Genomic DNA, 12,000 nt, shown 5'->3' with positions numbered 1-12,000 from the left:
CGCCTGTGGATTAATTAAAGTCTAAACATTAAATATTGATTGATGCATTATCAGTGGCTCACAGTCGCCTCCTCTTAGATTGATTTCCACTGTGATTTATTGTCATATTTGCAGAGTCATTTCACTTGATAACAAAGAGAAATTGCTTGCAACCTTGGTACCCCCACCATTAGCCTCCTACATTGACACGCTCCCTGGTACTCAGCCCTCCTTCCATCATCCCCCTTGCTCTGGTTTTCTGTTGTCTCTTTTTAGTCTTCTCCCTCTTTTTAGGCTTCTTTTTCTCTCCGATGTTATCCTCACGCCACTGAACAATAAGCCTGCCCTGCTCGTTCTCTCTCAGGGGTTTGCAATGTGACACAGATCCACATGTTTTCTGCAGTCCGCAGAAAATGTTGATAAGAAATAATTTCAGAAATATTAAAAACTCATGTATATTTTCCCCTATATTTGTATTACATAGTGGCCATTCAAGCTTCAAGTGCCCAAATATATCATTTTAAGAAAGTCTCAGTTATTCCAAAGGTATGGATATATATTTTTTCAGGAAAACAACAATCATAAAGAAGCAGGGTTATTTTCTGTTGAATGTCTTCCCCCCCTCAGAGTTGCCGTGCCATTTTCATGTGCCAAACATAATTTACGATTTTGCTCCTCAGCCGTCAACTGTGAACTCTATTAATTTGTTGGGGGGAAGTCTGATTTATAGGCGTATGAGCCCATGTATTCATGTCATCATTTGTTAGCCAGATACTTGCTGCCAGCACCCTGGACGATGGCATCATCCTGTTTCTCTGGAGCAAACACACACAATGTGGACACACAAAGACACACAGAAATATACATTTATATAGACTTGAGTACTGGATATTACAGGAAAGCAGTTGAACTCTCTTGAACTTAAAACTCTTTTTTCTTGCCTGAACTCTAATTAGATGACTTTCTTTCTGTGTTTGAGCAGCATCATGCCAACTCTTCACCTTATTGTTACCCTCTAATGAAGCGCTCTCTCTTGTATAATTTACCAGTCTATTCTTGTACCGGCATTAGGGGCAACACATTACCGTGCGCTGTCAGTTTGTGAGGGGGAGTTCTCAGCGATAACACGTATTTATACAATGTCAAAACAGCAAAATGCTTTGTTTACCAACACTTCATATTTTTAGAACTTCTTCTCAAATCAACCCATTATTTCGAGAGCTCGGGACAAATTGAGTTTCCCTGATTGCAATTGAATTTGGTGACATTGAATTATGAGATATGTCCTAATTTGTTTTGGTTGCATCTGTGTGTGTGTGTGTGTGTGTGTGTGCGTCTGTGTGTGTCTGTGTGTGTCGTAACAATGAAGATCTTGTGGGTCTTGCCTCTTAAGCTGGTGTTGAGATGAGGGATGCATGTCATCCAGGTCTCAGACGGTATTGTATTGCCTGCTAAATTGCATTATTACTCATGAGGAGATGCTGTGGGAAACAAAGTTTTCCCAAATCAGGTGCTGAATGAAAAACTGAACACATGTGATGTGAGTGTGGTTCAAACCAGACAAACTCCAAACTCCATCATTTTCTTATTTGTACTGCATTCATTTGCATTAATACTGCAGAACAATATAACTGTCTCAAAGTAAAACAGAACAAAATAAGAAAATTCATTTTCTGTTTTTAGGGATCAAAATAATATTTGTGCCTTTATTAACACAGTTTGACTTTTTAAAATATTTTGATTTCCATTTAATCTGTACAGGAATTTCAGCGCGGCTCATTACCATACTTCCTCCATTCAGAACATTCTGCTTAATCAAGATAGCCCCTCTGTGTTTGACATCCATAATGAGTGTGCAGTGAGGGAAATTATTCAATTAACCCTAATTAACACAGTAATATTCTACAAACTGCATGAAGATTAGCCTTGCGCTTTGACTGTTTCCAAGCATGTTCACATGCGCTTGACAAGCTCATCTTTTGTCTGCGAGCGGTTAATTAAGGCTAAATTTGCTAATTGTTCATTTGTATTTTTCCTATTGGCCTGTCATGATAAATCACCGCGCCGTAATTCATCTCACCCCACGTACTTCATCTCTGTCTCATAGGAGCTCGCGGTGCGGCTGGAGATGAAATGTTCATTGTGAGCATCATCTGTCACACTGTGGGAGGAGAGTGATGACACAGCTGTGATTTGCTCAAGCTTTACAGTACCAGGCCTCTTAACCACACGGCCTGAACTGGCTTTAGATTTCCGTGCCAGTGACAAAGCACCTTATAGCAGGCCTTCAGCGCAGATCTACATTTAATGATCTCGAACAGTGGTTCTACGTCCGGCTACCGCACCCATCATGTTGAAAATGTGTTTAGATTTTAAACCTGATGCTATTCAACCCACAAATCTGTGAGTTTCTTTGCTCAACTTGGCATTTGTGCTGTTACGGTTTGGATTGGCAGAAGCTGGATATATTACTCATTTATCCTTTAGCTAACTTTAGCTCTCCTCTCCTTTGCCAACTAGTTTTCCCACACTCAATCACGACACGTGGTGTTACTGTGTGACTGACTCTGGTTGTAACAGGCAGGCAGCAAGCTGGCTATTGATCGAAGATACTTAAGATCATCATCACACCAAATTGTAAACCTGTTTGGCTGTTAATTTTCTGCCTCAAAACCAAGGAGTTGACATATTTATTCATTTAAATCTTAATTTGTTAGGATTTGTTGCATATCCGCACTCTTGAGTCTAGATTTAGACCATGTTGTCAGCTGTAATCAGGCATTATTACAAGCTGATTAACAAAATCTGGTTGCTGACATAATCTGACGCTGCTGTATGATGATAAACTGCCACCGCGCAGGATAAAAAAAAAAACAGCAGCTGCATTTTCCAAGAATTCACTCCAAGGCCTTCCTCTAGATAAACAAAACCCAGCATCTTCTCTGTTCTGTGGTGAAGCAGCTCGATACCCTCTCATCTCTCCACCCTGCAGTCTCTCCCTGCCGCATGTATTGGCTTCTGCCTCTACCAATCGTCTTATTGATCCCAAATGAAACACTGAACTCATCAATAAGGTCTTAATGCGAGTTTGTTGTTCAATCACTTGCCATTTAAATCACCCAGCTCAAGTCCCGCAAGCCATCCGTTTTCTGTCATACGCTGAACGTCTCACCAATTTGCTTTGTCATTTTGGGAGGAGTGTGCAATTATCATAAATATCTCCCAGCACTCACTTTGTCATCCACAGTGTGCTGTGATCATGCCTGTGAGAATTCAGCCTCTTTTTATTTCCTTTGTATCCCGTGTTGAAAACAGGTGCTTTTCTCCTTCCACCAATACTTAAGATGGCCTATTCCTACATCTTGAATGAGGTTTCATGAATGTCACAAATGAAGTCAAAGTGCAACCCCATTGATTAGGCGGGTAATTAAGATGTAAATGTGGTTGTGGGCTGGTGAGCGATCACACCTGCGATAATAGCAGAGTGCTGTTAACATCACCAGGGCTCTGACTGCCATGCAGCACCCTGCCTTATCAATGTTTGGAGTGATCTTCTGTTTAAATATAGGCTCCGCTCCTAATTCATGCTGTTTGCTAGTGCCGTGCTGCCACGGGCAGATACTAGGCTACAAGGTAATGACAATTTTCTCCGGTGGATGCGAGGATCTGTAGATATCTGCTCAGTGAGAGGAGGCTCTTGTGTTAGCCACCTGGTTAAACAAAAGGACCACTGGAAGATGCTCCAGCCTGAGTGAGAATCACCTTAACTGCCAAATGCAATTAATGTGGAAGAATTTGTCATGGTGACACATTCACAACTCACGATGACAGAACATGCTGACACATAAGGCCACCAGGACGTTCAGTGCGGTGCACAGAGACAAAGGAGAGCATACTTGGTGAAATCTCTGATCGGGTTATATGTGGGCCCAAATTCATAAATGTAAGAGAAATGTGTGCAGTAAGAAACTTATTTCTCCCACAAGCCACTGCGTGAATTTCTACACACAACTCTACATTTACAACTTTGTTGAGACACGCAAACAGTCACTGATGCGTTCATATACTGCGCCCCTTGTTGTGTGAAGAGCAGATGTGAGTGTGGTGTGAATTTAGGTAGACGAGGCATCTGCAGCCGCTGGCAGTCCTTTAGGGTTCGGGTGCTAGCACGTCGGTGTTAACAGTTTAGCTTCAGTGCCAGGTAGAGAATGAATGACACGGGGCAGGGTGGCACATCCTTGGAGATGTTTGTCAGGAGATGTCCCTCCCTGCTGCATGTTTACACTCACAGGGGCCACACTTGGCTGTTAGCGGGGGGAGAGAACTGGGAAAACAGCCGTCTTGTGAGAGCCAAGACTCTTACTGTGAATATTAAAGAGAGACAGAGAAGGAGAGCAAGGGAGAGCGAGCTATCTGGACAAAACAAAGCTGGGTTTGGAGAGCCCGGAGCACATAATAAGCACAGCTCTTTCACTGCACACCCAGGGCACTCTGGAAAAGTGGGGAGGCCACTGAATGGGAAAGGAAGTAATAAAAAAACCAAACTTCTTTGAAAAGAGTCCTATGTGTGTGTGTGTGTGTGTGTGTGTGTGTGTGTGTGTGTGTGTGTGTGTGTGTGTGTGTGTGTGTGTGTGTGTGTGTGTGTGTGTGTGTGTGTGTGTGTGTGTGTGTGTGTGTGTGGTACTACATATGCATGTGTGTGGATGTTTGTGTGCAGCTTTCTGCCTGAGTGATGAGAACAAATAGTCTACCTGTAGTAGGGGCTTCAGACATGAGATACAGTCTCGTTTTTTTTTATGCTGAAAGACAGAGATGAATATTTCCGTTCGTACTGTAACATCATGAAAGACGGCAGGGTGGATCTCGGAGTGCCCTGCTGTGAAAAGGTAAGAAGATCTGTGTCGTGTCCCCCTCGCCAGACATTTTGATGGCAGTTTAAAAAAGCAGCAACTCGCCAAACAAGACGAGCCAAGAGGCAGAAGGCAAAGTAAAAGGGCAGTGGAGCTTGATGAGGGAGTCTGATTGCCATTCTGTCTGACATGCAGCCTAAATGAGCTGAGAGAAGGAGAGAGGGACTGCTTGATTTCTGCACACACACCAACACGCGAGTGGGGGCACTGAAGTGTCTGGCTTTTAACCGTTCTGCATGATTTTTCACATTTTTTTTTTTTTTTTTTGCAGTAGCTTGTTCGACGCTGATGTCGATTCAGTTTCTTGACATAATTGTTAACTTTTAACATTCTGCTGCGGCAAATATGAAGATAAGAGTTGAATTTGGTAAAAGGTGAAGAGAAGTAAACAAAGATGGAAAGAGTGATATGTGAAGAGAAAGGGAGACAGGAGGGAGAACAAAAGAAGCAGATTGGGGAAGTGGTGGCAGTGCTGTAACTTCACTGAGTTTACCACCCCAAGGTAGTCTTTTCTCTAGTCATCAGGGACCTGACTTCTCTGATGTCCCGTATCTGACTAGACTTCCACAAGTGGGGTAAATAAAGAATGACAAGCACACCCCCTCCCCTCCCTTCACCTCCAGGCTGGTTTCACCCTTCTTCTCCTCTCCAGTGCAACAACAATACAGCTTTGACCAAATAACGTCTCATTTCCCTTCAGTTTTTCCTTGTTGAAAGACTTTTTTTTTTTGCAGCACTTCCAGAAATATTTCGTTCTCTGTGTTTTACCATGTGGTGACCCTGGTCGCTAAATAACACACTACAAAAACTCAGTGACTTCCCCTCCGACACGCACACACACATACATTTCAGTGAGCTGAAAAACACACATGCAAACACGAGAGGACCTCACAGCCTGCAACACGGCTCTTCCCCAACAGATTACTGATTTTTAACCACCAAACCTCAGATCAGTCTAATACGTGTTTGTGCTTGTTTTAAAGCGCAATTAAGAATAGAAAGGTGACATATTTAGAGCTGTTTTCTTTATTGGGAATATGGAGGAGCTTAAACGAAGGAGAGGCCACACTGAAGTAGCCATTTGAGGTATTGCATTCTGCCGGCTGAGCAGTTAAATGGTGCTGTGAAAACACTGCACCAAAGTGAAATGCTCTGTTTCAGCCAATCAATCAATACATACCACAAATAGGAAAATGAATTTCAGACAAAGGAGGTAGAGAAAAAAGTGTGAATTATTTTGAAATTGAAAACTCTTTTACAAAAGTGATGCTCCGCATCCAAAAGCTGACATGACATTGATTTCTTCATGTTTTGTGAGTATGACAGCGTTCATAAGCTGACATATTTTAGGTGCTATTTATTTATTGAATGAATGCTGTCAATTCTAATATAAATACAGCCCCGATCAGAACCACCAATAGATTCTTTCAGGTGCCAGACAGTGAGTCTGGGAGCGCTGTGGAGGCTCCACCCAACCTCCACTCCCATTCCCTCACCTCTAGCTGCAGGCTGGTCAGGGACAAGCTGGAGATCAATAGCATGTGTTTGCCTATAGCAGCCCCATCCCTCAGCCCGGGACACTGATGCTAACTATCAATAGCAATAAGGGGCTGTCTGAGACGCAGTTAAAATGCTGGCCGACCAACACAGCTGTCTGGCGGCAGCTGATAAACATCTTGTGCCCAGAGTTGCTGCGAATAAACCACTTGATATGTTTCAACTTTGTGGGTGTATTTACTGTAAGACCGTGTGTGTGTGTGTGTGTGTGTGTGTGTGTGTGTGTGTGTGTGTGTGTGTGTGTGTGTGTGTGTGTGTGTGTGTGTGTTTTTTTGTTTTACGTGGCGTGTCTGCCGGCTCAGCGGTTACCTGCACGCTGCTTTGTTGTGTGGTGACTTTGTGGCCGTGACACAGACATCGAATGTGTATATGTTGTGCGTTCTTGTGTTTACGAGTGTGTGAAGTAATGTAGGGATAATTCGATGTGTAATTTTTTGTTTTGCTTCCAGGTTCTAAAAAATACATAAACACTCAGCTTTCGGGGGGTGATGTGAGTAATTTCTTCAAGATGTTTGGAGTGTTTGGTTCCTCTTTAACCTCCAGTCTTAGTGATGTGTGTCAGTAATCCAGCCTCCACTCTGTGAAACTGCTAACCATCTAAGCATCTCTCTTCATCCAAATATCATTTGTCAATGTCATATGAAAGCAGAATGTGTTTTTCAAGAATACGAAGGAGCTAAACTGGGAGTCTTGGTGGTCGTCCAGCACCGTGGTGTTTCTCGTTAATGCAACTCAAGCGAGCATGTTTAATCAGATACAATCAGGAGAATCTGTATCATAACAATTGAAGGATTTGATGACTGCATCTCTGTGACTGAGAGTATCTGTTCAGAAAAAAGTTGAGTGCACGATAATGAGAAACAGGCATTAAGTTAATTAACTTACTTACAGATTTAAAGCTGTAGCTATATTTACTCAAAAACGGTATATTATAAACATCATTTATTTATAGAATACATTTTATTAATAATTGTTCAGTTTCAAATTTAAGTGCATAATGAATTTGTTTTTATGTTTCACACATTCAAAAGGCTGATTAATACGAGTATTTTCACAATAAGAGGAGAGCAAATTATATTATCTGTTGAGATTACAATAAATTATTCATTGTTATTAATTGTATATACATATATACTTTTGCAAAAAGAAAAGTTTGCCCGTTTTTGCAAACTGTACAACAGGATGTGGATGTGGATTAGTGTTTGAGTGCTCTCCGCCTGTGGTATCTGGTTTCCAGTTACACCAGTCAGCTTCTCTCACTAATAACTGGGAGGTCGAGGCTCTTTGTCAGGGATCCTTTGGCACACATCTCTTAACACTTGTACACTTGTACCTGAGCAGCTCCAGCTGATACACACAGACAATCACCCAGAGTGGGCAGTGTGTGTGCGTTTGTTTGTCACAATGACTGTACCAGACTCTCACACACACCGTTGGACATGCAGGGTGTGTGTGATGAGCCAGTGACCTCCAGCACCTCTGCGACACCCTTGAATGTTTGCTTGTTTTCCCTGAGACAAGATGGGCCTGAGAGTGGGTGTCTGTAGCTGCAGCTGAGATCATGTAAAAACAAACACGGCCCATTGATATCGGGCGATGCTGCAGGAAGTTGTCAGGGGGCACAATGGGGGGAGACAATCTGTGGGACAAGTGGTGGCAGGGCTGCTGGAGGACAATGGAGAGGGTTTGATCTCTTAATTAATGGAGGCTATTCTCTGCTGCTGCAGGTACTGAATTTTAATGCAAGTGATTTTTCAATAGGATTTCTTTAGTGGCACAACAGAGCTCTAAATGTTGCATTCTGATGGTGTGGAAGACAAAGTAATTTCACTTTCTACTACAAACACATGTATTAATAGTTTCTGTTGCAGTGTTTGTCTTTGTGAAGCTTTATTATGAGCCTATTTAAACATTTGTGTTGAAAAGTCCTGTAAAATGACTGATTATAGATATGATTTAAATTTAAAAACAAAAGTGGTTCAGTAGATGTAGTTCTACTTTAAAAGTCATTTTAAACGTTTAAATCCACTCCGATTATTTTCCATGTAAATTGTTTCAGTTGGACACTTTAAATAAAGCTGCGCTTTTAAGAGTCATACAGTGTGTGTGTGTGTGTGTGTGTGTGTGTGTGTGTGTGTGTGTGTGTGTGTGTGTGTGTGTGTGTGTGTGTGTGTGTGTGTGTGTGTGTGTGTGTGTGTGTGTGTGTGTGACTTGATAGAAGGAAAATGTGTGCTTATTTCTTTATGTCTTTGAGCATGCGGCCAGCTTACAACAATCCCTCTAATCAAGCTCCTAATCCTTTTGAAAGACGTCAGCATGCCATTAATAAGGCCATGGACTTCTTGATATTTGTTTCGGAAGGGATGGGGGTCAATAGCAGTTACTGTTCATCAAAACTTAGGAAGAATGTGCTTTTAGTCTGACATTAAAATTATTTGATATTTATTGATTAAAACATATTTAATAAAGCTGCATATTTTTTTTTAATCTTTTTAATGAGGCCTCTCTTATTTTTACAGCTACAACATGGTTTTCAAAAAGCAGGTCTTAAATTGTAGCTCCTCTTTAGCTGCTGACATCTTAATCAAACCTATTAAATAATTATGAGGTGTAATAATGACACAACTTCCAGCAGTCTCGTTGAACTGATCGTCCCTTTCTGAGTGATGAGTCTTTGCATCCTTGTAAACCTTAAACCACTAAGTTTTGCCACTCGAGCTTCTGTTATCACACACACACGCGCGCGCGCGCGCGCGCGCAGCTGACCTAGATGGAGGCCTGATCCAGCTAGTTGTAATTCTTTAGGCATCGCGTCGAGCAGGGAGCAGGACCGTGAATAGAAACCCACCACGTGTTGAATACGGTGTCACACAGAAAAAAGAGGGTCTCTGGTTAGAAATACACCGGCTGAGGATCAACACCGGCTCCGGTTTGGGAGATTCCCCGCTTTAACTATCACATTATGCGCTCAAACGCGCAGTGATTCTCAGCTATATGATCAATCATGACGTGTCAGTGATAATAGTGAATGATGGCATCCGGGCGGACCTTCTCGGTGCGCACTGCATTGATTGCGCATAACAGACAACTGCGCACGTTTAATGCGCCAAAGGCTTCTGTCACTTTAGTCTGAAAATATCACATTGACAAAAAGCAACTGGTTGGTTCATGAGCCTATTTAATTTAACAGTTGGCCTATTATTACATCCACTAATAATAAAATAATTTAGCTTACATGAAAATATACATTCATATTTGTTGCTATTATAAATATATATGATTATAATAAGTGATATTTAAATAATAAATATATTGACCATATTATTTTTACCCTCCTTTTCCCACTTTCAAGAAACAAAGCTGTTCACTTTTACAATGAATTCTCTGCTGAATATTATAAATTATATTTTTTCATCAAAAATAAATCAAGCCAAACGTGTCTAAAAGCATCTTTTAAGTTAGAGTTTAAAACTTTTGTAGGCACTGGCTTTGAGTTATGACTGTTGGGTCCTCAAACTGTGTCCGTCTGTGTCATTCAGCCCATGACTGTTAACACTGTATCCTCACCGTCCCGAGTGAATCCTATTTAAAATGTCTCCCGCTCGGCTGGGCTGCAAATCACCCTGTTTACAATCTCACACCAACACTCACATCAATTAACTGGCAATTGATTTTCCCGCCCGGGACATTACAATATTGCGGACCCCTTTTTCCTCTCCCAGCAATTTCAACTTTGCTGCATATAATTGCATGGGCTTTTTAACGGCGCGCGCACATGTACATGTTTTCCCCTATTAATGATAATTTGCTGTTTGAGATTGTTAGTCACAGCTTACATTTCGATTTGGTTGGCAGATTTTTAGACAGCTCACACATCTATCAACACTCCAGAAATATATGTACAGTTTAAAAATATATGTATTGTTTAATTATTTGGCATAACGCATTGATAAAGCAGATCACTCTGGGCCATCAGAGGTATTTGATTTTTTTTTCCCTGCTCTTTCCTTTTTTCATGAATAAGTAAATAGTAAGGCTAGTCGAAACTAAAAGATAGCTGACACAAGAGAGGACCAGATCCATCTAGCCTGCAGCTGCTCTTTAAATATTCAGTGAAAAATAATGGCATCCGAGGCATCACCTATAGTAACATTATTATCTTCATTTCTCAAAATCAGCCCGACTGAGAGCTTCGTTTATCTTTTTCAGGTAATAAATCTACTCGACTCAGCGCTCACATGAAGCTCCTCTGGGACCTCTTGCCCTCTTAAAACATCCCAACTGAAGGCGGACTCTTGTTGGGGCATTATTCAGGGCAATAATAATAATAATAATAATAATAATAATAATAATAATGGAGATTTCTGTTTGCAGGGTTTGTAACTTATTTACAGGTTTGGTGAAGACATTGTTTAATTGGCTTTGCAGTTAGCAGCAGCATTATATTGAATAATTGTCACTGCCTTAAAAAAATGGAGATGAATTAAAACGTATCAACAGGCGAACAGAACATCCAACATCCAAGTTTTGATCAGGACATCATGCAGTCATTTTTACTATATAAACAACCAAATGGATGACGACGATATTAAGGCAAGGTTTTTTTTCTAATATTTAAATGCATTATGTGAAATGCAGATGAGTCCACATGCCGTGAGTGTGCGGAGGCACTCGCTTAAAAAAAACTAAATGTTTCGGGAAGAAATTAAAAGCTTTATTTATCCCCGGTCAGATGAACAGACTCCTGTCTCTCCGCTGTCTTTACCACTGATCATCCCGACGCGCACAAAGCGTTTGGATCTGCTGCGCGCAACCAGAGAGAGAGAGAGAAAGAGAGAGAGAGAGAAACTGAGCAGGAGGGGAGAGGGGAAGGGAGGGAGGAGGTGAATGGTAGCGTGACTGAATAGCCCGGTGACCAATCAGATCCTCGATGGGCCGGGCTCCACATTTGTCCCAGTGCCGCACGGGCCCTCAAAGTTTGTTTATTCGCGGAACGCAGTGTGTGATGAAAACGTGTTAGTAAGTAACCCCCCTTTCTGCTAATAATAATCAAATGATACTGATTGGGATGTCGGATCACACTCTGGACTTTTGGGAACGCGAACCGGTGCCATTTACGCACGGAACATGCTCGCGCGACGCTGCGTTTTAACACACCGGGAGCCTCGCTTGAAACTCTTCAGAGAGTAGGTGTCGGTGTGCAGCACAACAAGAGCTGAATTACAACGATCTTAATGCAAGAGCGGAGGACGGACTACCGAGTTGTGGAGAGAAGAAAGTTGTTTGGAGATCGCGGAGGTTTGAGTTGTGAGCGTCCTCATCTACAGGAGAAAAAAAGAGAAGAAAAACTGTGATCTTTGCCAGATCAATGTGAAAGATTGAAAGATACTGTCGCAGGCATGGACTCAAAACGCTGACATCCCCCTGTAGTAGTCAAGATAAGCTTTGACTTGGCTAACAGAAGGGGTTAAACCGTATCTAAAGGTAGTTTGGAAAACCCAGCCTTTCTTCCCCATACGGATCAACTCATTGGGTGGGAGCTGAGAGAGAGACA

This window comes from Brachyistius frenatus, unplaced genomic scaffold (assembly GCF_029030835.1).
Source record: "Brachyistius frenatus isolate BFR_SWC_R1_liver_20210118 unplaced genomic scaffold, ASM2903083v1 Contig_9, whole genome shotgun sequence".
NCBI lineage: Eukaryota > Metazoa > Chordata > Actinopteri > Embiotocidae > Brachyistius > Brachyistius frenatus.
This window is presented reverse-complemented; position numbering follows the sequence as displayed.